The sequence below is a fragment of the Scyliorhinus canicula genome, chromosome 11 (assembly GCF_902713615.1).
Source record: "Scyliorhinus canicula chromosome 11, sScyCan1.1, whole genome shotgun sequence".
Lineage (NCBI taxonomy): Eukaryota > Metazoa > Chordata > Chondrichthyes > Carcharhiniformes > Scyliorhinidae > Scyliorhinus > Scyliorhinus canicula.
Genome location: NC_052156.1, coordinates 55,119,867 through 55,144,434, shown reverse-complemented (window position 1 = coordinate 55,144,434; position 24,568 = coordinate 55,119,867). Strand labels below are relative to the sequence as shown.

The 24,568-nt window shown below is 41.3% G+C and overlaps 1 protein-coding gene and 1 pseudogene across 2 annotated transcripts in view; one reads left to right on the top strand and one right to left on the bottom strand.

Moving 5' to 3' along the window:
• suclg2 (succinate-CoA ligase GDP-forming subunit beta) overlaps window positions 1-24,568 on the top strand; it is a 473,504-nt gene that overhangs the window by 97,534 nt on the left and 351,402 nt on the right. The window lies entirely within an intron of this gene.
• LOC119973092 lies at window positions 7,293-8,132 on the bottom strand (annotated as a pseudogene).

The window sequence follows — 24,568 nt, the reverse complement described above, 5'->3', positions numbered from 1 at the left end:
AGGAAATGAGATTGAGTCTGTAGAGATAAACACAAAAGCTACCCACCTGACTCATGGCAAATGCAACTGTACACATCACAGGCCAGCATGTCTACTTTCCTCCAATTTGTGTTTCTCTTTCCCTCTGTCTTTTTCCCTTTCCCAGTTTGCATTTTTCTCTCTCATACTGCCAATTTCTCTGTGTCCCCCCTCCCCTTTGCACTCAGTTTCCAGGTGCTAATGTATTAATTCTCCCAACCAACAATGAAGTCTGTATTCTGAAGAGAGGGGAATGGGGACAGTGCTCAAAAAGTGAGGTTTGGTTGCAAGCCATGACATACCAAGCACTGACAGCCATGCAAGGTCTGTTTCTCCCAAGTTGTCAGTAGCAGTAGACCAATTGTTCATTCCGGTAGACTCCTGTACGGAGTGGGAGTGTTTGGAGCCATATTTCAAACACACTACTCGTTTTATTTCTGAACACCTGACAATCCTGCACGTGCAATGACAGGAATGATCAAATAAAGTGAGTAATGGATTTGTACCAAGAACGTATTCCTTATCTCTGATTCTATCTCAAATAAGCAGCTGCAGCCACTCTTGAGGAAAGTAAAGATTCACATAAGGCATGCTCCAGAAAGAGGTAATTAAAAAAATGTAAAAGCTGTTCTCTCACAGCTTATTTATTATATATAAATTATTTGGTTCTAAATCATGCAAACACATAAAATCACCAGTAACTTATTCTCTGAAACCAGAAAGCCATTTAATAGTCTTGATTAGAGTCACAAGCAGGCCTACATTAACACTTTAATGAAGGTACTGTGAAAATCCCCTAGTCGCCACACTTCGGCGAGGGAGAATTCAGAATGTAATCTAACAACACGTCTTTAGGGACGTTTTCGGAGGAAACCGGAGCACCCGGAGGGAACCCATGCAGACACTGGGAGAATGTGCAGACTCTGCACAGACAGTGACCCAAGCTGGGAATCGAACTTGAGTCCCTGTCACTGTGAAGCAACAGTGCTACACACTGTGGTACTATCCCCCTTTTTGTTTTGCAGAAACAAAAATGGGACAAATCCAGGATTGGTGGTGACCGAATGAAACCAACCTGATTTATGTGTAACTTTATTCTTTCATGGGACGTGAGCATCACTGGCAGGAGCAACATTTGTTGCTCATTCCTAATTGTCCTTGGAGACGATGGTGGTGAGCCCCGTTGAATTTTGCAGTCCACCTCGCGTAGGTCCACCTACAGTGCTGTTAGTAAGACAGTTTCAGGATTTTGACCCAAAGACAATAAAGGGCTGGCATTATAGTTGCAAGTTACCATCTTGTGTGGCTTGGAGGGGAACTTGCAGGTGGTGGTGTTCCATGCGTTTCTTATCCTTCTAAATAGTAGAGGTCGCAGGTTTGAAAGATGTTATGGAAGGAGATTTGGCTGATGGCTGCTGTGCATCTTGTATATGGTGCACACTTCCACTGTTCACCAGTTGTGGAGTGTTCTAACTAGGTGAGAAGGGGCGAACTGGCTCCCCTCTATTCCACCTCCTTGGTTCGTCACAACAAAGGTTTAAATTTCCTTTTCATGAGAATATGTCTTTTCCAAATCTAAATGTATTTAACTATTTGAGCTGTGAGCCAAGAAGGAGCCAATCTAACACTTGTATTGAGTCAAAGAAAGAGCAAATATGTTGACCACTAAACCTGAGGGAACAAATATGAAAGCCTGATGCTTCACATACAGGTATCAGAACTAAGGGAGGTTAGAGTCCGAAAAAAAGTTAAAAGAACATACAGTGAAGTGTCCTTTGATCTTGTGGCATAGATTTTTAAATCTGGTGGCTGATTTGGATTAGCTAGTTTCGGTCAGAAGTAGAAGATGTTGCAATTATTATGAGATCTTGGGTTACTAGTTGATATCTAGTAACGTTGGCTTTGGTACAGAATAATATGCTTGCTTGGAAAGAGAGAGAGGGAGAGAGCTATGCTTTTCTGTCTGTTTCTTCTGCTGAAAATGTACTTGCAATTTCTCTGCAGTGGCTGGCAGTCTCAGCCTGAAATACTTCACCCATTGTTTATTTCCAAGGGGTTTTGCGTGCGTCTATCTGTGTCAGGCATTATTTCAATATTCAGAACATTGCATTTTAATGTCTCTTCCTCAGAGTGTAGAGCTTTGATGGGTCCCTGGATTATAGAAAATGTCTCTCTATTCACACACTTGTGTGGATGATTTTTTGTTTTCACCTTTCATTGGAACGTGGTCTTGCATTTTTGAGTAGTTCTGTCTCATTTCAACTTGCAAAATTATAGTCAGTTGAATGAAGGGCATAGCTTTGTAACATTGAGGGAGCAAATGTTTAAGGTGATGGATGGGGTGATGAAGCAGACTATTTTGTCCCGGATTGTGTGAAGCTTCTCGAGTGTTGTTGGTGCTGTACCCGTGCAGGCAAGTGGCAGCTATTCCATCATACACCTGGCTTGTGCATTGTATTTGATGGGCAGGGTTCAGGGATTCAGAAGGCGACTTGTTTGGTACAGATTTCTAGGTCTCTGACCTGCTTGTGTAGTCACAGTATTTATATGACTAGGCTCGTTAAGTTCCTGGTCAATGTTAATCCCCAGGATGTTGATAGTGGGGGACTTAGCAATGGCAGTGCTAGTGAACACCAAAGGAAGATGGTTAGATTCTCCTTTATGGAAATGGTCATTGCCTGGCACTTGCTGGTGTGAATGTTTCCTGCCATTTGTCAACCCAAGCTGAAACGCTGTCCAGGTCTGGCTGCATGCATGGATAGGCTGGAAGTGTGGGCTTCAGCAGGGTGCTCTTTCCAAGGGCCAGTGCAGACTTGATGGGCTGGATTGCCTCCTACTGTAGGGATTCTATGATATATAAACATGAAAACTGCTTCAGTATCTGAAAAATTGTGAATGGCATTGAACACCGCAATCATCAGCATCCTTACTTCTGACCTTATGTGGAAAGGAAGGCCAATGGTGAATTAGCTGAAGATGGCTCGGCCTTGAACAATACCTGTGAGGAATTCCTGCAACTATGTCCTGGGACTGAGACGATTGACCTCCAACAACCGTAACCATCTTTCTTTGTGCTCCATTTAACGGGGTGTTTTCCTCCTGATTCCTATTGAGGTCGATTTTACTAGGGCTCTTGATGCCATACTTGGTCAAATGCTGCCTTGATGTTAAGGCAAGTCACTTTCCCATAACTCTTAAGTTTAGCTCTTGTGTTCGTGTTTGGATCAAGACTGTAATTAAGTCGGGAGCAGAGCAGACTTGTAAAACTCAAGTTGAGAAGCAGTGAGCAAGTTATTGCTGTGCAGGTGCTGCTTAATAGCACTGTTGTGATTTCCATCATAGAACATAGAACATAGAACAGAACAGGCCCTTCGGCCCTCGATGTTGTGCCGAGCCATGATCACCCTACTCAAACCCACGTATCCACCCTATACCCGTAACCCAACAACCCTCCCCCCAATTACCTTACTTTTTAGGACACTACGGGCAATTTAGCATGGCCAATCCACCTAACCCGCACATCTTTGGACTGTGGGAGGAAACCGGAGCACCCGGAGGAAACCCACGCACACACGGGGAGGATGTGCAGACTCCGCACAGACACTGCACTTTGCTGCTACTGCTGGAAAGTAGATTGTTGAGACAATTAGCTCGATTGAATTAGACCTCAATTTACTCTTCTAATGATTTATTGAGTTCTACCAGTATTCAGTTCTCATATGCCTTTCATTTGATCTTAGTGGCTAATTGTGACAACATTCAATCCTCCGTCATAACGAGCTTTTAGATCTGTGATACAGTCCTTGAGCGTTAAATTCAGCAATGGATGTGTTGGTAAAGTGAACCGCTCTCAGGGAGTGGGTATGAGGTAGAATTATATCCTGCTTTCGTTGATGATGTGAATTATAAACAGATTCTCTTCAGGTGATGGTGTTTGACGAATTCCACTCACCATCTACAGGTCCAGGCAGCGGCTGACAGAATGGGTCATCCGACCCGTTTGTCCCTCTACCCCGGCTACATTGGCAGCCAGGTTTCCCTGGAGAAGGAGTATGTGGTATCCGTTGGCACCGTCAAGGCCTTCCATGCCCTCTGGGCACCGCAGGGATTGTGGCGCCTTACTTGCCCTTTTAATCACATTTTAGTTTGATGTTGTAAGTTTAGTTCGGGATTTGCTTTTGTTTCAGGCTGCATCCATTTAAGGGGTTTCCTTTTTACTTTGTCCCTCAGTTCTTTCAACTTTGTTTATTTGGTTTTCACACAAAATAGTTGAATTCAGCAATTGGCCACACACTCTGATATGCTTTGTGTGTGAGCCATACTTAAGCGGAAACATAAAATGGAACCTTTTTCGAAAAATGCAATATAATGAGGATTCAATCCAGACATTTCACCAGGGAAAAACTAGTTACGAAGAATGAAATATGGCAACCACTCGGTGTCATTTGTTAGACTTAACAATGTTTAAAAGAGTGGTTACAACACAACATGGAGAAACAAGATGACTTACCTATTTCTTTAATAAACTAAAAGGACGGATCATTCTAAATATAACTTTGCAGATAAGCGGTATCCGAGAATAAGTTAAGACAAATGTATGATTTTGCAAAGGCAACTCCCTGCAAAATCCGAAAAGGAGCTAAAGATTCTTGCAGTCTCAACTATCCCTTTTGATGTTTAGTTTGCTGAAGATGTCTTCATTACTGGCATTAGACATAGTTCAAAATTCCCATAAGGGGTGACTAAATAATGAGTGATAGAATTTGTAGTGAGCCTTTATAGCACTCAATGACGAGTATCAATTTTTAAATGTTCATTCTTTTAGTTCCTAATTGAGCTCACTATGACAGCAGTTAGTGGTCATCACTGATGCAGGAAGTTCGTCACTATTTTTTTATCTTGGAAGTAATTTAATGAGGAGCATTAGGCAGAATATTTGAACTTTATATAGGTTTTCTGTATCGATTAGCTTAATTATTTTAAACTGAGCATTAGCAATTTTAAATTTCAATGGGAGCATAATTTTAGGCATGCTGTTTGGTTTTTGCTTTCCTCTTGTTCTAATGTTTGTCAATTGACTGTATGGAAAGTAATGTGAAACTAACTGTCACTAAAGTATTCCAGGTACATAGTAGTGCTGGAGCGCAAACAAAATAAAGTCTATTTTGACATTAATTAAGATAAAACCATAACATTGCTGAGATTTCAATCCATGAGGAACATAATCACTTTGCACTTTTGAGGAAGTAAATAGAGCATTTGTTGCATCTGAATTTGTTTTTTTTTCTCTCAAAAGACTTCCAGTTTTGAAAACACACACTTGCTGTGTGCCATTCCACTGCTAATTATGTTTCTCATTTTTAACATCCATGTAATCCTTTCCTGCTTGTGGCATTTGAGTTCATTGTTAAGTTGTTAAAATAGATTTTTTTTAAATGTTTGCCTTTTTGTCAGTCCTTGTCCACTATGAAGATGTACACAGTTCTGTTGGTTACTCTGTTGCTGATAAATTGCATTTAGAAGTTTGCTTGGAGACACTGGAGAAAAGATTGGTAACTAATTTCACATGCGAGCCAAACAGCACTATGTTAATGTGATTTTATCCTTGTCTGGTTGGATAGTTTAAGAATCCTGGCTTGTAGGGAGCAGTTAAATATACCTGCAAGGTCAGAGCACTCTCCCAAAGGTTGAGGTTTTCAATTTAGCAAGCCAATAGTACCAGGGGATAGCAAACCAATTTGGGTAATGAGGTTGGGCAGATAGGATATGATATGGACAGCTGGCTATTAAACAAATTAAAATAGAGGTGGAGGAGATAAGGAGCTGATGAATGGGAGGGAACCCCGATACGGGAGGTGAATCGGAAATGGGAGGAAGAGCTGGGTGGGGAGCTGGAGGCTGGGCTACGGAAGAATGCCCTGAGATGAATCAATGCGTCCTCGTCATGTACCAGGCTTAGCCTGATACAATTTAAGGTGGTACACAGGGCACACATGACTGTCCTGATGAGCAGGTCCTTTGAAGGGATGGAGGACAGGTGTGTGGGTTGGGCTTGTCCAAAGCTAAGGGGATTCTGGCAGGGATTTGCTGACGCCATGTTGGAGGTACTGAAGGTAAGAATGGTTCCGAGTCCAGAGGTAGCTATTTTTGGTGTGTCACAAGACCCGGAGTCTAGGGGCGAGAGAGGCCAATGTCTTGGCCTTTGCCTCCCTGGGAGCCCGGAGACAGATTTTATTGACATGGAGGGACTCGGAGTCCCCAAAGTCGGGGTGTGGGTCACTGACATGGCTGGGTTTTTCCGGCTGGAGAAGATTAAGATCCTCCTGAGGGGACCGATGCTAGGGTTTGCCTGGACGTGGCAGCCGTTTATCGACTTCTTTGGGAAAAATTAAGCTGTCAGCAGTAGGGGGGGGGGGAGGGGGGGTTTAAAAAAGGACGGTATGGCGGAGGGTTGGGTAAGGTGGGGGAAGGTTAGTGGGGAATTGGGATTAGGGAGTCGTTGATGTGAGCCACGTTGGCTGGGTTTCGTTGTTGATTGGGTGTGTGTTAATTTTGTTATGTTTTAAAATTGTTAAAATTATAATATAAATGCCTTAATAAAAATATATTTTTTTAAAATAGAGGTGGAGAAAGGTAGGCTGGTATTATGGTCTTTGAAGAAATGGGGCAGAATGTTCTCTTTTTGCTGAGGCAAGAACACCAGCATGCAGCTCGCTGGCTGCATAGCTGTTTTTTCTCATCACATTGTGCAACACCCTCTGAAAAACAAAAAGGAGGCAGAACTCATGCTGTTGGGTTGACGGGGCAGGAAAAACCCTGGAAAAAGCCAGCAATGTTGGGAATCCTGAGATTTTTGCCCTTTTTACAGGGCACGCCGATCTCAGATTTAAAAGAAAAACAAGAAGGCCCCCCCCCCATGAACACACGCAACGTGGCCCCACCCCAACAGTGAAGTTTCCCAGAGGCACTGACGAGGCATACTCCTCCCCCTGGGGGGGCTATACTTATCCGTGTGCCCTTGCGGATGTCCTCCACTGGTTCACGTTTTTAAAAACCGTTTTGAACCTCAATTACATGATGGGGAGATCCCAATGCGGGGGACATGATACTGCGGCGAAGAACATAAATTACATCATTTGTTTAAATGAACGGTCGGGAACCTCTTTATGTCACCAATCGGGGTGGGTAATCGACGAATGAGACCTTGCTGGTGGGTTTCCAGTTTCCTGACTCTCATGAGATGCAAATCCTGACTATGGGAGCCTAGTTTTACTTATTTTTATATACAACAAGCAGATGGGGAAGAAGTTATCCCAGTTTGGTAGCCAGCAACTTCGCTTTGGCCTTCTCCAGCTCGGCAATCTGAGCCACAGACATGGGGCCCAGAATTCCACTGCCCCAATGTCGACGGATCTCATCAAACCGCCCGTTGTAGTTAGTCGCACAGCTTCAATCAACTTGGCCCATCGCTCCCTTATCCTCAGGGTTGATCTGGGCCAGGGCAAGGCAGGTGGCAGTCTTTCTGTGCACCAGTCGCCCAAGCGTGGCCTTGCCTTTGACAATGCAATAAGGAACTCCCATCTTCCGGCAGAGCGCAGGCAGGAACACGACCAGCTCAATGTGGTCAACATCATGTGCGACATTCACCAGCTGAGCTTTCTTAATCTCCACCAATGTGGTGACAGTGTTCACACCTGCTCTGAGAACTGCTGGCCTCTTTGTCGGAGCATCAGCCTTCCCAGCTGCCTTTTGCTGGGCCCAGACAAGAAGCCTCTGCCTTTTCCAATTTGGTCTCGGGTATGTACTTGTGGGCCAGTTTGAAGAGCTGGGTCACAGTCTGCCTGTCCAAGGCCTGGGTGAACTAGTTAATTGCTGGAGGCACTTTCAGACTCTTGTACAAGATGGTCCTCTGACGTTGAAGCCTGACATACCGTGGCCATTTCACAAATCGAGTCAGGTCCCTCTTGGGCTGGATATCCTGACCGATCCCAAAGTTTTTCGGTCTCTTCTCAAACAGAGGGTTGACCACCTTTTTCACCTCATGCATCCTGACAACGGAAGGGGCCGGGGCCACCTTCTTCCCCTTGGCCTTCTTCCCTTTCAGCATGGCGGAGAGAGCGACTATGGAGTCTAGAGATGATCAAAGCATAAATATGTATTTCAGCAGCAATAAGGATGGGGAAGCAACAGTGGCAAGAAATATTGTGGGGGATGGAGGTAAGCGGCCTTGGTGGATATAATGTGCAATTTGATCCTCATCTGGCCTTCAAACAACTGGTCAAAGTTTTGCGTCATTTGGTTCGACCTGAGCGAGTAGCTTTGAAACATTAATCGATGGGCCGAATGGCCTCCTTCTGCACTGTAAATTCTATGATTAAAAAAAATCTTTTCAGTACAAATATATTCTTAAGTCCCTATTTCTTAATAGAACAATCTCAGTTATTACAATTGGTACACCTTTGCTGATCCTAGCTGAAGTTTACTCAAAAAATTGCGATGGGATTTCAAAAGCTCAGTAAGTCTCATCTCACTGAAATTCATTTCTTCCTAATTTCAGAAACCTTTGAATGACTTGTTTTATTTTCTGAACTGGTTTCCTTAGTCCACTGTCTTTGGAGACTTTATTCATTTCCATTTTACACTGAACTGCATTGTGTATTGTGTGCAGGTGAGCTGTTGTGACTTTTTGTAAACTTGTCATTGCTAAATGTAGAATTCTCTCGAGATAAAAATGGCATGGGGAGTGATAAAGATCAGACTGTAGTCATCAACTTGGCAGATACAAAAACCTCCTGTGGATGGACTCTTTTTAAACAACTACCTGGGTATCTGCAGATCCTGGTTCATATGTCAGAGTAAACTCTTTATTGTACTTCATGCAGAGTAACTAAACTGAATGACGCTTATGTTGGTTTTGCCCAGAAGGTTCCTCCACTTCCTTTAGAAATGTTATCAGTTAGGGCTCCTTTTAGAAGCTTCTTGGTGAACGTCATTTCCCTTGCTGGACAACTATTTTTTTTGTGACCTTTAGTTTCTGGTGTAAAATAAAGAATATTGATTAAAATTAACACATTGTATACTCTCCTGCTTTGCTGGTGGTTGAGTACTGACTGTTGCATTGATACGGCTTGAGGAAATATATTAGGCTAGAAATTATTGTTATTTTTTACAAGTTAATGTGTTTGAATAATATTTCTCTCTCCTGGTGTTAAACAAATTCATTTACCAATTTATGTTTATATTTCTATTGCACTGCTGGCTGGTCTTCCACATACCTTATTCCAGATTCCATTAATCTGAGATCATCCAACAATTTTGCTGCCTGTGTGCTAACTTTCCTGCTCCGTGTTTATCCACCACACCTGTACTAAAGACGGACTAAATATTAGCTCCTGGTTAAGCAATACCTTGATTTAAAAATTCTTGTACTTATTTACAAATCCTGCCATGGTCTCGCCTGTATCTCTATAACCCTCTGAGATATCTCACTCTAATTCTGGCTGCTTGACCATTATTGATTGTAATCGCTCCATCGTCATCGGTGGCTGTGTCTTCAGTTATCATGAGCCTAAGCTCTTGAATTCCCTAATGAAATCTCCCCAACTTGCATTACTCATATATAAGATGCTCCTTAAAATCTACCTCTTTGGTCAAAACTTTGTTCATCTGCTCTAATATTTCCTTGCACAGCTTAATGTCAATTTTTACTCTATAACTCACCTGTGATGTGCCAGACATTTTATCACATTAAAAGCACCATTTAAATACGTTTTCTGCTTAAATACGAGCCAAATGGATATGGGACGTGTTTGTTGCCAATACTTATTTCTGGGTTGTTATGTAATCTGACCAGCTAGTGAGTGTATGTGCAGATATCTTCAACACCTCACTTCTCCGTTCTGAGGCCCCTACCTGCTTCAAGAAGACCACCATAATACCAGTACCAAAGAAGACGAAGAAGGTACCATGCCTCAACGACTACCAACCGGTGGCCCTGACTTCTGTTATCATGAAATGCTTCGAGCGGCTAGTCATGAGGTGGATCAATGCCAGACTCCCAGATGGTCGCGATCAATTGCAGTTCACGTACCGTCGCAACCGATCCACAGCAGATGCTATCTCTCTGGTTCTACAATCAACTCTCGAACATCTCGACAACAAGGACACCTATGTCAGACTGCTGTTCATAAACTACAGCGCCGCCTTCAATACCATTTTCCCAACAAGCCTAATAACCAAACTCTGCTACCTTGGACTTGACCCGTCCCTGTGCAGCTGGATCCTTGACTTCCTCAGCTACAGACAGCAATCTGTCAGGGTAGGTAACAACACCTCCTCCACAACAGTCCTCAACACTGGGGCCTCGCAAGGATGTGTGCTAATTTCTCTACTATATTTCCTATACACACACGACTGTGTAGCGCGATTCATTTCCAATTCAATCTATAAGTTTGCAGATGATACGACTGTGGCGGGTTGTATCTCAAACAACGATGAATCAGGCTACAGAAGGGAGATAGATCACTTGATTGCATGGTGTACCGAAAACAACCTCACTTCAGGAAGTGTAGCAAGACACCCCCGCTTCGACGTAGAGATGGTCAATAGCTTTAAGTTCCTGGGGGGTCACCATCACCAAAAGCCTGTCCTGGTCCACTCACGTTGATGTAACAGTCAAGAAAGCTCAACAGCGTCTCTACTTCCTACGGAAGCTAAAGAAATTCTGCATGTCTGCATCGACTCTCTCAAACCTCTACAGATGTGCCATAGAGAGCATCTTATCCAGCTGCATTACAGCTTGGTATGCCAACTGCTCGGCCCAAGATTGCAAGAAACTACAGTGTGGTGAACTCAGCCCAACACATCACACAAGCTTACCATCCTCCCATTGATTCTGTATATACCTCCCGCTGCCTCAGAAAGGCAGACAGTATTGCCAGAGACTCCTCACACCCAGGCTTTCCCCTCTTCCAGACACTTCCATCAGGCAGAAGATACAGAAGTCTGAAACTCACACATCCAGAAATAGGAACAGCTCCTGCCCCACAGCTACTAGACTCCTCAATGACTCTTCCTTGGACTGATCCCTGTCAGAACACTATTCACAATGCCCTATGATGCTGTTGTTTGGCCTTGTTCTGCACTGTAACCAATCACTATTTGTTGATGCACCACTTTCAATGTACTCTATCGATTATTCTTTTGTCTACTATGTATGTACTGTGTACGTTCCCTTGGCCGCAGAAAAATTCTTTTCACTGTACTTCATTACATGTGACAATAAAAATCAATCAATCTCAGGTGGTGGATTTTCTTCAAAATAATTTTAAAACAAGCAGTGCACTGTTTTCATATTAAGAAAGTAAGTAATTTTTGTAGAAAAGGTTTTTTTTCAGCCAAAGTCTCTTGTCATCAATTCTAAGTTATACATTCTCGTGCATAATCCAAAACGAAGTCAGCCCTGCTACTTCCTGCTTTGCAATATTTCCTTTTTGAGAATGATAGTAGATAACAGTGCCTAATACAGACAAAAATTAATTTATCCATGCGTAGGAACACTAAATATATTACTATTCAGGAAATGGTGTGCATGCTGTGGTGACTAATTTATTTGGTCATTCATGAGGGTAACATAATATTGTTCTGGGCAATGCACAATTGGAATTCATTTTTATTTTCAATTACATTTTGTTTCCCAATTAAGGGGCAATTTAGCATGGCCAATCCACTTACCCTGCACATCTTTAGGTTGTGGGGGTGAGACCCTCACAGACACAGAGAATTTGCAAACTCCACACGGACAATGACCTGGGGCCGGGATTGAACCCGAGTCCTCAGCGCCGTGAGGCAGTAGTGCTAACCACTGCACCAGCGTGCCGTCCTCACAATTGGAATTCATAACATGGGAGTTGGTATCACTGAAAAGAGGAAATCTTGGCAAAGAAATCCATCTTTTAATGTTGTAGATTAAATGTAATTCTGCCTGCCTTTTCTTAGCCAGTGTTTGTACAAACTAAAACAAAAAATGGGAAATGGTTCTGTGACATATAATTCTGCCTATTGTCCCCATTTCTTGAATTATCACAATAGTTTCTCGGAGTTGGGGAGATCAAGAAATAGTAGTATGCCACTTTTCACAACTAGAAAATGGAAAATTAAGTAGCTGTCAGCTGTATTGCAGCTCCTGACTCATATCAATGGGAAATTGCACCCAGTGGATATGTTACAAGGATACATTACTATATAACATTGTCACGCTACATGATGGTCTTAAAACTACATTGCCTTTTTATTTTCTTGTCCCAATATCTCTGGGTAGGAACTAAGAAATCATCAAAAGGGGGAATTGTTGCCAACTCTGTGCAATAATACTTAAGGTAACAACCTATTTTCAACCATTTGGCATTTTTTTTATTGAAGCTGTTTGGTAATAAAGCAATTGCATATATTTAGGCCAGCCTTATTTGTAGAATCAATGCCGTATCAAGGTTTGTCAGCTTGTAGTTAAATGAGTTGAAAACCCAGATAATATTTGGTTCTATGGTTCTATTTTAAATTTGAAGTAGGGGAATGAAATGATTGCGCACTGCAAGTACAGAGGTATTAACATTGAATGTCTTATTTGTCTGGCAAGCATGTCTCTGCTGAAATTGTGCTTCTGCTGATATTCAGAAAGCTTGCTCCACCTCCCCTTTTGCCAAGAGAAAAACAAATATGGAGATAAGCAGGAGGATGAGAAAGGAATTGGGAACGGCCCAAATAACTCCTAGTCTAGTCAGTGAGATATGTCAATTAATCTTCCTTTAATGTTTCTAATATGGAACAAGCCAGTTTATTTTGCTGCACAGAAAACCAGCAGTGAATATTTAATAATTTCTAAAATATGGATTGGTAAAAACTAAAAACTAAATAACAGATTAAGAAAGTATTTAAGGTATAAGCCTAATTAAAACTTGTGTTACATTTTCTTAAATGTCGGAAGAAAATTCCTTCCTCTCATAAAGTAGTGGTCAGCTGAGTGCCTTAGTTTGTAACCGCACTTGCTCGTGCCTTTCAGGTTAGATGTTCCTGGGCTTGAACCTCGATATATGTTGCAGGAGCTGGTCGGAAGCAGTCACTATACTACTGGTGACATTGGCCCACCTTGACTAGGGAGATAAGTACATCAATTACCATACAACAATTTACCTAATAGCTGTCCAGTGGCAGTTTTAGCCCAGAAAGCCAGATGGTGAAGAATAGAATTCGAGCCAATCTTTACACAGGTTTATAAACATTTATTTACAGAAGTATACATTACAAACTTGCACCTCCACGCCCCAAAGCCACAATTTTAGACTGTTCCATTCTGTAGGCGCACAAGTGAATGAATATCCATACCTCATTAATGCCCTTACTTGCATAACATTAAATACAATTAATGTATGATTCATTCCCTTTTTAAAGCGTTTACATATACAACCAGAGTTTCAAAATAAATGAAGTCAAAGATCGCCATATTCTGTACAAAGCATTTCATTGTGAGTCACCCCTCTTCTTGGACCCCAGGCAGTTTCTTTGTTTTACTAAAAATATATTCTTGAGAGTTGATGACTTGCATCACCTATTTTATCATAGAGATGTCCTTTCTCTCCATCATTTATTTTAAGCCTACAGGGTTAGTCCAGAAATGTTCCTTACTCACACTTTTCATAGAAAGTTAATTGTTCCATAACATCTTAATAATATTCAATGGCCATATTATCTTCAGTATGGCCATTGTAGCAGAAACCTTCCTTAAAATATTTTAACAAATAAATGTTCATTTCCATTGCCTCTACAAGAGACAATGTTCCGACAGCCAAAGAACATTTGGCAACCCTTTCTTTTTTCTTAGCTCCTCAAACTAATGGACAATATTTCCCCATTTTCATCGATCAGAACTATGAATGAATCAGCTGTATTAGGATACCCATCAGGTAGATTAGCATGTAAGTATAGCTAAAATGACTAACTTCATGAAGTTAGGTCACCTGTGGATAGGAATTTTAGCTGCTTGGTAATCAAAGTTTTAAAAAAAATGTTTTATTTTCACTTAAAACATTCTTTACTCAAGGGTGTTTTGTTGTGCTTCTTAACTCCAATACATGGAAACTGGTCTAGTCTAGCCAAGCGTTGCAATTCCTTTGTCATTTTTAATGTAAAATGGTTGTAAGAAATTCTGCTTCTGTTTTGTTATAAAACTGTTACATTGTGTAATCTATTCAAGCTGTGGCTTCTACTTCCACCTTTCTGTCTGCTGGGACTACTACTGCAAGATGTCTCTCTTGCAACAGGGCAAGCTCTTTGTCTTGAACATTATTATTTTTGATGTGAAATTTACTCCTGGATGCACTATTAGTATTTGCACTATACTTTCTTTCTCTTTGCTCTTTCACCACGTTCTGTTGGTCAATGAAACTCACCTTTTGGCCACCATCCTGAAAATGGAACCAGTATTTAAGCTTAATGGTAGCTTTCCCTAAATATCTTTCAATTGTCACAATGTTCCATTCACAATCATCCTCTAATATGTGTTAGCCAAGTACCCACTCTGCACAACTAGCCTGTGGATATGATAACTTTATTATGTGTGTGTCATGATCATTGACATTATCACCATCCTTCTTGATTAACCCCATTCTGTTCCTCAAGTCCTACATCAGAAAACACATGAGCAATTGAAGTACAATGCGAAATAAAAACAGAAAATCCTTGATAAATATTACATAACTAGTAATCAGTAATGTCACCAATAGGTTTGTGAGCATTGGGACAAACAAAAAAAGGACGTCAAGGTGGAGGAGAAAGTTCAAAGTCTAAAGTTGTTGAACTCGACATTGAGTCCAGAAAGCTGTAATGTGCCTAATCAGAAGACGAGGTGCTGTTTGTCCAGTTGTGCAGGGCTACAATGGAACATTGCAACAAGCCATTGACAAACATGTGGGCATGAGAGAAAGATGTTGAGTTGAAATGGCAAGCAACAGGAAAGTTGCGATCATGCTTGTGGACTGAGCGAAGGTGCTCCCAAATGTAGAGGAAACCACATGGGGAGCAGCGAATACAGTAGACCAAGGGCGTGACGTAACAGAAAAGTTTCTAAGTGTGATAGCGAGTGATAATTGCCCGGCGCTTGTCGACGGCTGACCCAGGGAGACCGCCATGGCTTCTAATGGCAATTAGGAAATCAATCACGCAGAGCAAACTCCAGACAGCACGCAGCCACGCCACCCGGCAGAGCAGCTCCACATTTCAGAGATGCCAACCTGGCCATACTGTTGGATGAGATGGAATCTCTCTCTCCTTCTCTCTTTCCCCTATCTCTCTCTCTCTCTCTCTTCTTCCCCCCCCCCCGCCTCCCATTGCAGCAGGCCGCATGTTTCCTTATAAGGTCTTATTTGGGAACGGAAAGATAGATTGGGGAATAATCTGTATTCTATTGCTCAGTGGCACAACATTGTTGGAAAATCTTGGCCCTGCATAACCAAAGCCAGTTTTAGCATACAGTTTTCGACCATAACATTTATTGCTTTTGTATCAAATCATGTCAAAATGTCAACTGATCTTGCTCACCTCTGTAATTCATTATTTTAAATCCTAATGAAATTTATTCCATGTTATAGTTCACTCATATATGACAATCTTAACTATCAAGATAAGCTCAATGAGTGGAAATTATTTTCATGGACTTTAAAATGATATGATAAAGGGTTTTCAGTAGATGAAGGGAATTTGAGATAGACAGAAATAGAAAAACAAGTATCAAATACCAAAACGTAAGGTTGACGCCATGCAGTGTTTACTTTTTGCAGAGAACCATCAACCTCTGCAATAAATTATCAAACATATATTAAGTATGAATCTTTCGGAAATGAGCTGACCAAGTTTGAGAATTGAGGATATCTCAAGTTGTAGAATTTTTAAGGAGGCAGCTCACCATCACCTTTTCAAGGGCAAATATGGATGTGCAATAAATGCTGGTCTTGCCAGCGATGCCTGCATCCCATGAAAGAATATAAAAAGTTGGAGAGGTGTAGCTGTAATTTGCATTATCAATTACTGCAATCTTCAGGAGATTTCCTGCTTGCCTATGGGGGCCAGCAAAACATTTCCATAGTTCCTAAAGTATTCTGCAGTATTCTTTTTTAGTCTCTTGCAGAAGATTGCATATCTGGGGGAAGGGGTGTTCGGATTGATGATGCTTGTAGATTGCATTACACTTGGATAGGGTGGATCTGGTGCCTGAGTGGTTCTTTTCCAGAAGCTTGTATCTCTTCAAGAAACCGGGTTGGTAAAGTAACCCTTATAGTAAATCTATTAATTTTTGTGAATTCGTCAAAATACAGACATGGCTCAATGGAACAATTTTTTGGAATATGAAGAAGTATAAAAGAAACTAGTGGCTACATTTCAGGAATAGAATTTGAATGCAGGAAACCTTTTCTGTTTTCAGAATAAGTTTACTGTATGAAACATTTACCGAAGGTTGAAGATTATTGATCTGAATTTGTGGGTGGCTAAAATAAATGTTAGACAAAGGTTGCCTATAATGTATAACTTCTAGTTCTCGCTTAAGTTTTCCATATACCATGGGCGGAGAGATGACAAATGGAGTTTAATCTGGACAAATGTGAGGATGTGCATTTTGGAAGATCTAATTCAGTTGGAAAATAAACAGTAAATGGCAGAACCCTTAAGAGTATTGACAGACAGAGGGATCTGAGTGTACAGGTCTACAGGTAACTGAACGTTGCAACGCAGGTGGAGAAGATAGTCAAGAAGGCATACGAAATGCTTGCCTTCATTGGCCGGGGCATTGAGTATAAAAATTGGCAAGTCATGTTGCAGTTATATAGAATCTTAGTTAGGCAACACTTGGAATAGTGTGTTCAATTCTGGTCGCTATACTACCAGAAGGATGTGGAGGCTTTGGAGAGGGTACAGAAGAGGTTTACCAGGATGTTGCCAGGTATGGAGGGCATAAGCAATGAGGAGAGGTTGGATAAACTCGCTTTGTTCTCACTGGAACGACTGAGGTTGAGGACGACCTGATAGAAGTCTACAAAATTATGAGGGGCATGGACAGAGCAGATGGCCAGAAGCCTTTTCCCAGGGTGGAAGAGTTAATTACGAGGGGACATAGGTTTAAGATGCACGAGGCAAAGTTTAGAGGAGATGTGTGAGGGAAGTATTTTACACAGAGGGTAGTGGATTCCTGGAACTCACTGCTGGAGGATGTGGTGGAAACATGTATGATAATGATGTTTAGAGGCTTCTTGACAAATACATGAATAGAGGGGTACGGACCCCGGAAGTGTAGAAGGTTTTCGTTAGAAGGGCAGCATGGTTGGCGTAGGTTTGAAGGGACAAAGGGCCTGTTCCTGTGCTGTACTTTTCTTTGTTCTTCGTACTTTAACTTACTTACTTTATGAGACAGAAATGAATAGCAGTGCAGCTATTTAATTTAGTTAATTTGAAAAATGCCCAATATAAATTGAAGAACTCTAATAGACTGTTAAGGAAAGTAACACAGCTTATTTGTAATTAGGAATTTGCTCAAAGCATCATTTGCAAAGATGAGCTTGAAGTCATGAAGAATAAGCGAAGAATTGTTATTGTGGATAGTATCGTTCTTCAGTGAGATTTGATGATTTTTGTGAAAAGTAGATGACTTGAGTATCAATTAAGTTGCACATACTCCTTGTTCTGTCACCTTTACATAGTATTATGTCAGCAATTAAATGAACAGTTATGTTGAGAATAAAAATGTATAGTGTTAAAAATAATGCAGTACTCTCTGTAATGTGTGAGTGACCTTTTATAACAGACACCAGCATGTTTACAGTACAGATACATTAATTGAGTTTATCTTTATTTCAGTTAGTTATGCAGTTTGTCTTTTGGCATCAACTATGCGGTTAGGTAGTTGGGTATTTAAGAAAAAAACTTGTGTTACATTTCAGTATGATAACTGAATGTATTCAGTTCAAATTGACCACATGGAAACTTGCATAATTTGACTGAGATAGGAGTTCCTTTCTTATTTCTCTACCCATTTCTTTTCCCAATTCGTCTGTGCGATAAGGAACTAAATTGAAGTACTTACACACACTTGAGTTGTGGTCCCAGTTATTTCCCTGTATTGAAACTGTTGTCCTTAAGTGGGTTTGTCTGAAAATAAGGGGTGAAAACTACAGTTTGATGGTTTTGTTTGGGGGGAAAAAGCTATGTAACTAATTTGTTTTCTCCTACTGAGATATTTTCTTTACTCTGGGACGATAAGCCAATTATATCACTTTCCTTAGGCTGAAAAAAATCCACAAGGTCACCTCCTTTTGGTCTGGATAATATTTTAAATGTCAGCATGGTAAATCTGGTGTGTAGTGGTTAACGCTGCCAAGATGGTATCTAAAATGATTCCCATTGATTAACCATATAGTGCGGTGTAGCAAGAAGTGTAGACAGAAGCATTAATTTTTAAAGACATTGATAAATAAAGTGAATGGGCAAAACTGTGGCAGATTAATTTTAATGCAGTTAAATATGTGATAATCCACTTTGGACCATTTTTTAAAAATTGTGGAAAGCTAGGAGCAGTGGAACCCCCAATAGATTTAGGGGTTCAAGAACACAAACCATTAAATACAGTGGCCAGGTACAAAAATAATTTAAAATGTTAATGGAATGTCGGCTGTTATAACTAGATAGCTATAATGTAAAGAAAAGGAGATTTTGTAACAGCTAATAAGAGTCCAGGTTAGATCTCATCACTGGGCAGTTCTGGGTACTGCTCCTTAGAATGCATTTCTAGAATTTGGAAAGAGTACAGCACACATTCACTTGAATAATATTAGGGTTTAAGGGTTACGTTATGAGGAGGGATCGAAAGGAATTAATAGAAATTAATTCATAAAAACTTGTTTTGCTTGTGGGGTGAATTTTAGGACAAGAGGGCATAACCTTAAAATCAGTCTCAAGTTGCTTCAGAGGAGTTTTATTAAACATATTTAAAACCGAGCACAAAAAGAGATTTTGGAACACTGCCAGAAAATTGGCCAAAGATTCAGGTTTTTGGAAGCATCCGAAAGGAGAGGGAAAGGAAATCTGGAGCCGTTTAGGGAAGGACTTCCAGATCTTGGGGACAAGGCAGCCGAAAGCATGGCTGCCACTGATGAAGATGTGAAAGTCAGGGAGCAGGAACAGGAACTCTCTTGCTGTGGTGGTTCTCTCTCTCTCTCTGATATTCAGGGAAGTTGGGCATCAAGTAAGGGTAGTCCTGACCAGCTGGGCAATGGAGGAGAAGAGTGGGCGGTGATGAGGTCAACCATTGCAAACAGGTCAAGCAGGATAAAAAGTGATAATTTACCACAGTCCCACTTACATAGGATGTCATTTGTGACTTTGAAGACATTCAAATAACCTTTGACATCAAAGAGCCCTGCTGCTGATTCAGTCATGGAAATGAAACCATCTAAAAGATGCTGCATGTACCTTAGATAATTGGAAATAGAATCAAGAACGGAATTTGGCTAATTTCTTTACTCAGTTTTATAAGATTGTAACATTGTGTACACAAGATATTTATTCAACTTTCTGAAACTAGGCATTGAGTTTGATACTTCATGTCATCCATTGAACTTGAGCAAATAAATTTACAAAGAAAGTAATGGTCTGTCATGCATGTTTTATAAATACAACCCAATATTTATAGGCACTAAATATGCTAATGACATCTAGCACCAGGGCGTGCATATTGCATCAATCATTCTGCTTTATTAGATTGATGAACATTTTGGATTATTTTTGTTGGATCTAAATGTGATATTCATTGTCAAGCACAGGACAAGGTCTAACATCGGCATTCAAGTTAATGAAAATCTAAATGAAAACTAATTTAATTTCATGGCCTTTGCAGGGAAATATTTTGGCTGGCTGGTTGATGAATGAATGAAATGAAATGAAAATCACTTATCGTCACAAGTAGGCTTCAAATGAAGTTACTGTGAAAAGCCCCTAGTCGTCACATCCCGGCACCTGTTCGGTGAGGCTGGTACGGGAATTGAACCGTGCTGCTGGCCTGCCTTGGTCTGTTTTCCAAGCCAGCGATTTAGTCCTGTGCTAAACCAGCCCCTAATGATCGAATACTATAATTTACGTTGGTAGAGTACATTTTGCGGGACTGGGAAATTAACGGTTACGAGTTCAAGACTTTTTATTTCACGGAACGTTCATGGGGTTCGACATGAATGCTTTATTGAAACAGCATGTCCAATTCAATTTGTCCTCAGTCACAGCGTTTTGTATAATGTCTTGCCAGATGAGCTATACTGATAGCGTCAGCTTCTTTCTGCACTTGGAAAGACATGGCTCACTTAATTTGCCCTTGGCCATAAAAATCAATATTCTATAATGGTCAGAAATTTGCTCGGCAAAGAGTAACCCCGTACAAAATGTAAATGTAATTTTTAAACCAAACTTTAGCAAATAGTTCATATTGGGAACTAATTACAAGTACAGCAACCATTTATATTGGTTAATTTACATACCAGAGACTGTCTCCACTGTGTATCTCTTGTCACTTCAGTTTGGCCGAATGTATCAACAAATGAAATGAAATGAAAATCGCTTATTGTCACGAGTAGGCTTCAATGAAGTTACTGTGAAAAGCCCCTAGTCGCCACATTCCGGCGCCTGTCCGGGGAGGCTGGTGCGGGAATTGAACCGTGCTGCTAGCCTGCTTGGTCTGCTTTAAAAGCCAGCGATTTAGCTGAGTGAGCTAAACCAGCCCCTGTAGTATGTAGTGTTCATAAGGATAAAATAGACCCTTAATAATCTTTATAATCATTTCAGTATTGTTGCCACTCCCAGTTCTGAGAGCCCATTAGATTATGACTAGACCAAAAGAACCTGCTGAGTTTTTTGAATTTCAAAGTTTCAGATTTTTGATGCACAATATAATCTTGGCTCTCGATAGTGCTTGAATCTGAAGAATGCAAGCTTTGACACATTTAATTTGTACAGAATTAGAAATAACCCAAGTTAACCACCTCAAATTAATCGTTATATTTGGGGCACAGTACAGATTTTTTTGACACCAACATGCAGGCCAGAAAATTAGTTTCAATACAATCTAAAATTATTCATCAGTATTGGAGCATGAAAATGTCAAATCAATACTCTCAGTAACTGGAGTAGCAGTTGACACTAGCAGCTAGCCACAAATCCATAAGCTGTACCAATCATTAGATACCTGGCTAGGAGAAAATTACCTCGTGAAGGTGACATGGTGACAGCATGCAGATGCATTGTCACATTAGTGGCAGCAGGACTTCCTTTATATCATACTAAACATTGGTTCTTTGGCTTTCTAATGTTCTTGAAAAGAATACCATAAGACTTGTGATTGAGCTTTCCTATAGCTTTTGCAATCATGGATCCCATCCAACTTGTGATGGGCAATGTTGAGCATTCAAAATAAAAATAAAACCTCCAGATTTCTTACTTCATACAGTAATTTCATTGAATAATATGTTATTAAACATTACCATGCTCCAAATTTTTATTTTTAATTATGTAAAACTATTCCTGAGGAAAGTACCAACACTACTGTTGTCTAGTGAAAAGGAATTTTGAATTAGTATCAGAGCAAAAAACCGAGTTGTTTAACTTTCTAGTATATCTTTTTATTTGTTCATGGGACGTGGGCGACGCTGGCTGGGCCAGCATTTATTGCCCATCTCTAATCGAGAGTCTACCACATTGCTGTGGGTCCGGAGTCACATGTAGGTCAGACCAGGCAAGGATGGCAGATTTTCTTCCCTGAAGGACATTAGTAAAACCAAGAATGGATTTTTTCGACAATGGTTTCATGGCCATCATTTGACTTTTTAAAATTCCAGATGTAAAATTCCAGATTCTTTAAATTGAATTCAAATTTCACCATCTGCAGTGGTGGGATTTGAATCTGGGTCCCCAGAGCATTACTCTGGTTTATTAGTCCAGGGACAATACCACCACCTCCTGCTAAAATGCTTCAGAATTGCAATTGTAGTGTCAACAACATAGCAGTTAAGATGCCGAAAAGATAAAAACCAGTGAAAACAAATTTATTAGCTTTTTGCAACAAACTTTCATCAGATCAAACGATTTGAAAAGACATTTGGGATTTAGGTATCCTTTAGCACATTTATGAGTGCATGTCTAATGGTGTGCAATATACTTTCAAGTCTGCATTCTATTGTGGACTCCAGAACAGATGGTGTGATTGAATGATTTAATAAGCCACTAGAAGCCTTATTTTCGAAGTTTATCTGACAACTGAAGGTTTAGGTTATTTTTGCTTTCAGCATACTCTTTCTGTGTAGGTGACTATTATCCCTGATTCCTCACAATTGACTCTGTTAAACTGACATACATTGTGGCATTGAGACTGCTTTGAGAACTGTAAGCTGACATACGAAAATGTTGGGGCATTTAGAGTGAGTCCGAGCAGATGCTGAGTTACTTTCCCAAAGTACAAGAACCTCAAATGAAAATCACTCAAATTATGGAGTGCAGGAGTAAAGACAGTTTGTTGAACCTGTTCAAATGGACACCCAAAAAATGGAAACTCATTGACAGTCCAAAGTAATCCATTTTGTTATAGTGTTATGGGCCAGGGTTTAGAGAACCCCAAATTGTATCATGGAGTTCACCTGTTCCACAACTTTTACGAGATTGTGGTATGACAAACACACGGCCCACTCTACAGATGTGGTACAGCAGAAATGGCAAAGTATTTTTTTGAAGCAAAGCAATGTTTATTCTATGAACTCAAGTTAACCTTTTTAAAACATACAGTGAACATCTTAGCAACCATCAATTCAAACACAACCCCCATCAAATTCACTGAGTAGGCCTTGCTTTCCTTTTAACATCCATAAGATTTGAAAAACCCTTTTAACAGAAGCATGTCACTCTGAATTCACCAAATGATCAAAAGATAGGGCGCGATTCTCCCAAAGGGAGACAAAGTCCCGATGCTGGAGTTTCACTCCGGCGTCAGAGCCCGCTCCCAGTCCCCTATTCTCCCACCACCGGGGGGCTAGGAGCGGGTTTGCGTCTTTTATGCGCGCTGGGCCTTGGCGCATGCGCGGTTGCTGTCCTCCCCGAGGCCGCCCCGCAAGAAGATGGCGGATGGATCTTGCGGGGCGGTGGAGGAAAAGAGACGCCTTTAGAGACGCCGGCCCGCCGATCGGTGGACCCCGATCGCGGGTCAGACCCCATCGGAGGCCCCCCACCGGGGGAAGGACCCCCCCCCCCAAACAGGCCGCCCCCAGCCCACCCCCGCGTTCCCGCACAGTTCCTGCCGGCAGCGACCAGGTGTGGACGCCGCCGGCGGGAACCTGTCATGTCGTAACGGCCGCTCGGCCCATCCGTGCCGGAGAATCGCCGCAAACGGCGAGCAGCAATTCTCTGAGAGGCCCGGCGCGATTTCCGCAGCGCTGGTTTTGGGGGGGGGGGTGGGAGAATCGCGTGCGGGTGTCGGCGTGGCGCGACTCGCGCGGCACCCCGGCGGTTCTCCCACCCGGCGGGGGGGGGAAGGGAGAGAATACCGCCCATAGTCTTTACATGGCAGAGGGAACAACATTACACCTTCTGTGGCTGACTGCAGCTCCAACACTGAAACAAAACCAGAAAAACACAAACACACCCAAGGTTTTCTCAAAGTGAAACTAAAAAGCAGAGCCAGAGCTGAGCTCCACTCACACTCTGACATCACTGCAGTAACATTAGCAGACTACCAATTCTTGAAGTGACATTCTCATGACAATAGATACAAGCTGCGCATTGAAACCATGGACACAATTAAATTAGGAATAACCTTCGTACCTAGTCCGTCTAGAGTTTCAAACACAGGGACGCAGTCTGATATAGCTATTTAAAATGTTCAAGCTATCTGATCTAAATGAGAGTATGGAGATTGTGGTCCCTTTTGTTCATGCTCTGCAGGTGATCCACACATCCAACTACATGTAGACCGCTAAAGATATGTGATTGGTGCCTGCACACACACACAAAATATAAAAATCAAATCAACTCCAGTACAACAACAGTTGTTGGAATTGGTGTGGAAACAGGCACAGCCTCAGAAGTTTCTATTGCCTGCAAACTAGTGTCCTACACAATATTGCAGCTGATTAGGTGCTGATCATAATATCAGTTGGTTTTTCAAGATTGGTTGTTAAATATTTTGCAGGAATAATTGCAGAAATTAGTTATCAGATCAAACAATTAAGCACATTAACCAGCACCTTCCATATATATAATACCATTCAATGGGGGGATGGGGGAGCGGTTGGTGTCATTCACTGCCATTACTTTATCAGATTTCAAGTGAACTTGGGTGAGAGTGCATGCAACAGTCCAGATTTTGTCAGTGACTGGAAGCAACATCTCATGTCCATGGATAAGTATTTATATAACATGCATTCCAATATGGATAAGAATAGCATGATTTTTGGACCTTGCCCAATGAGACCCTCACCAGCTC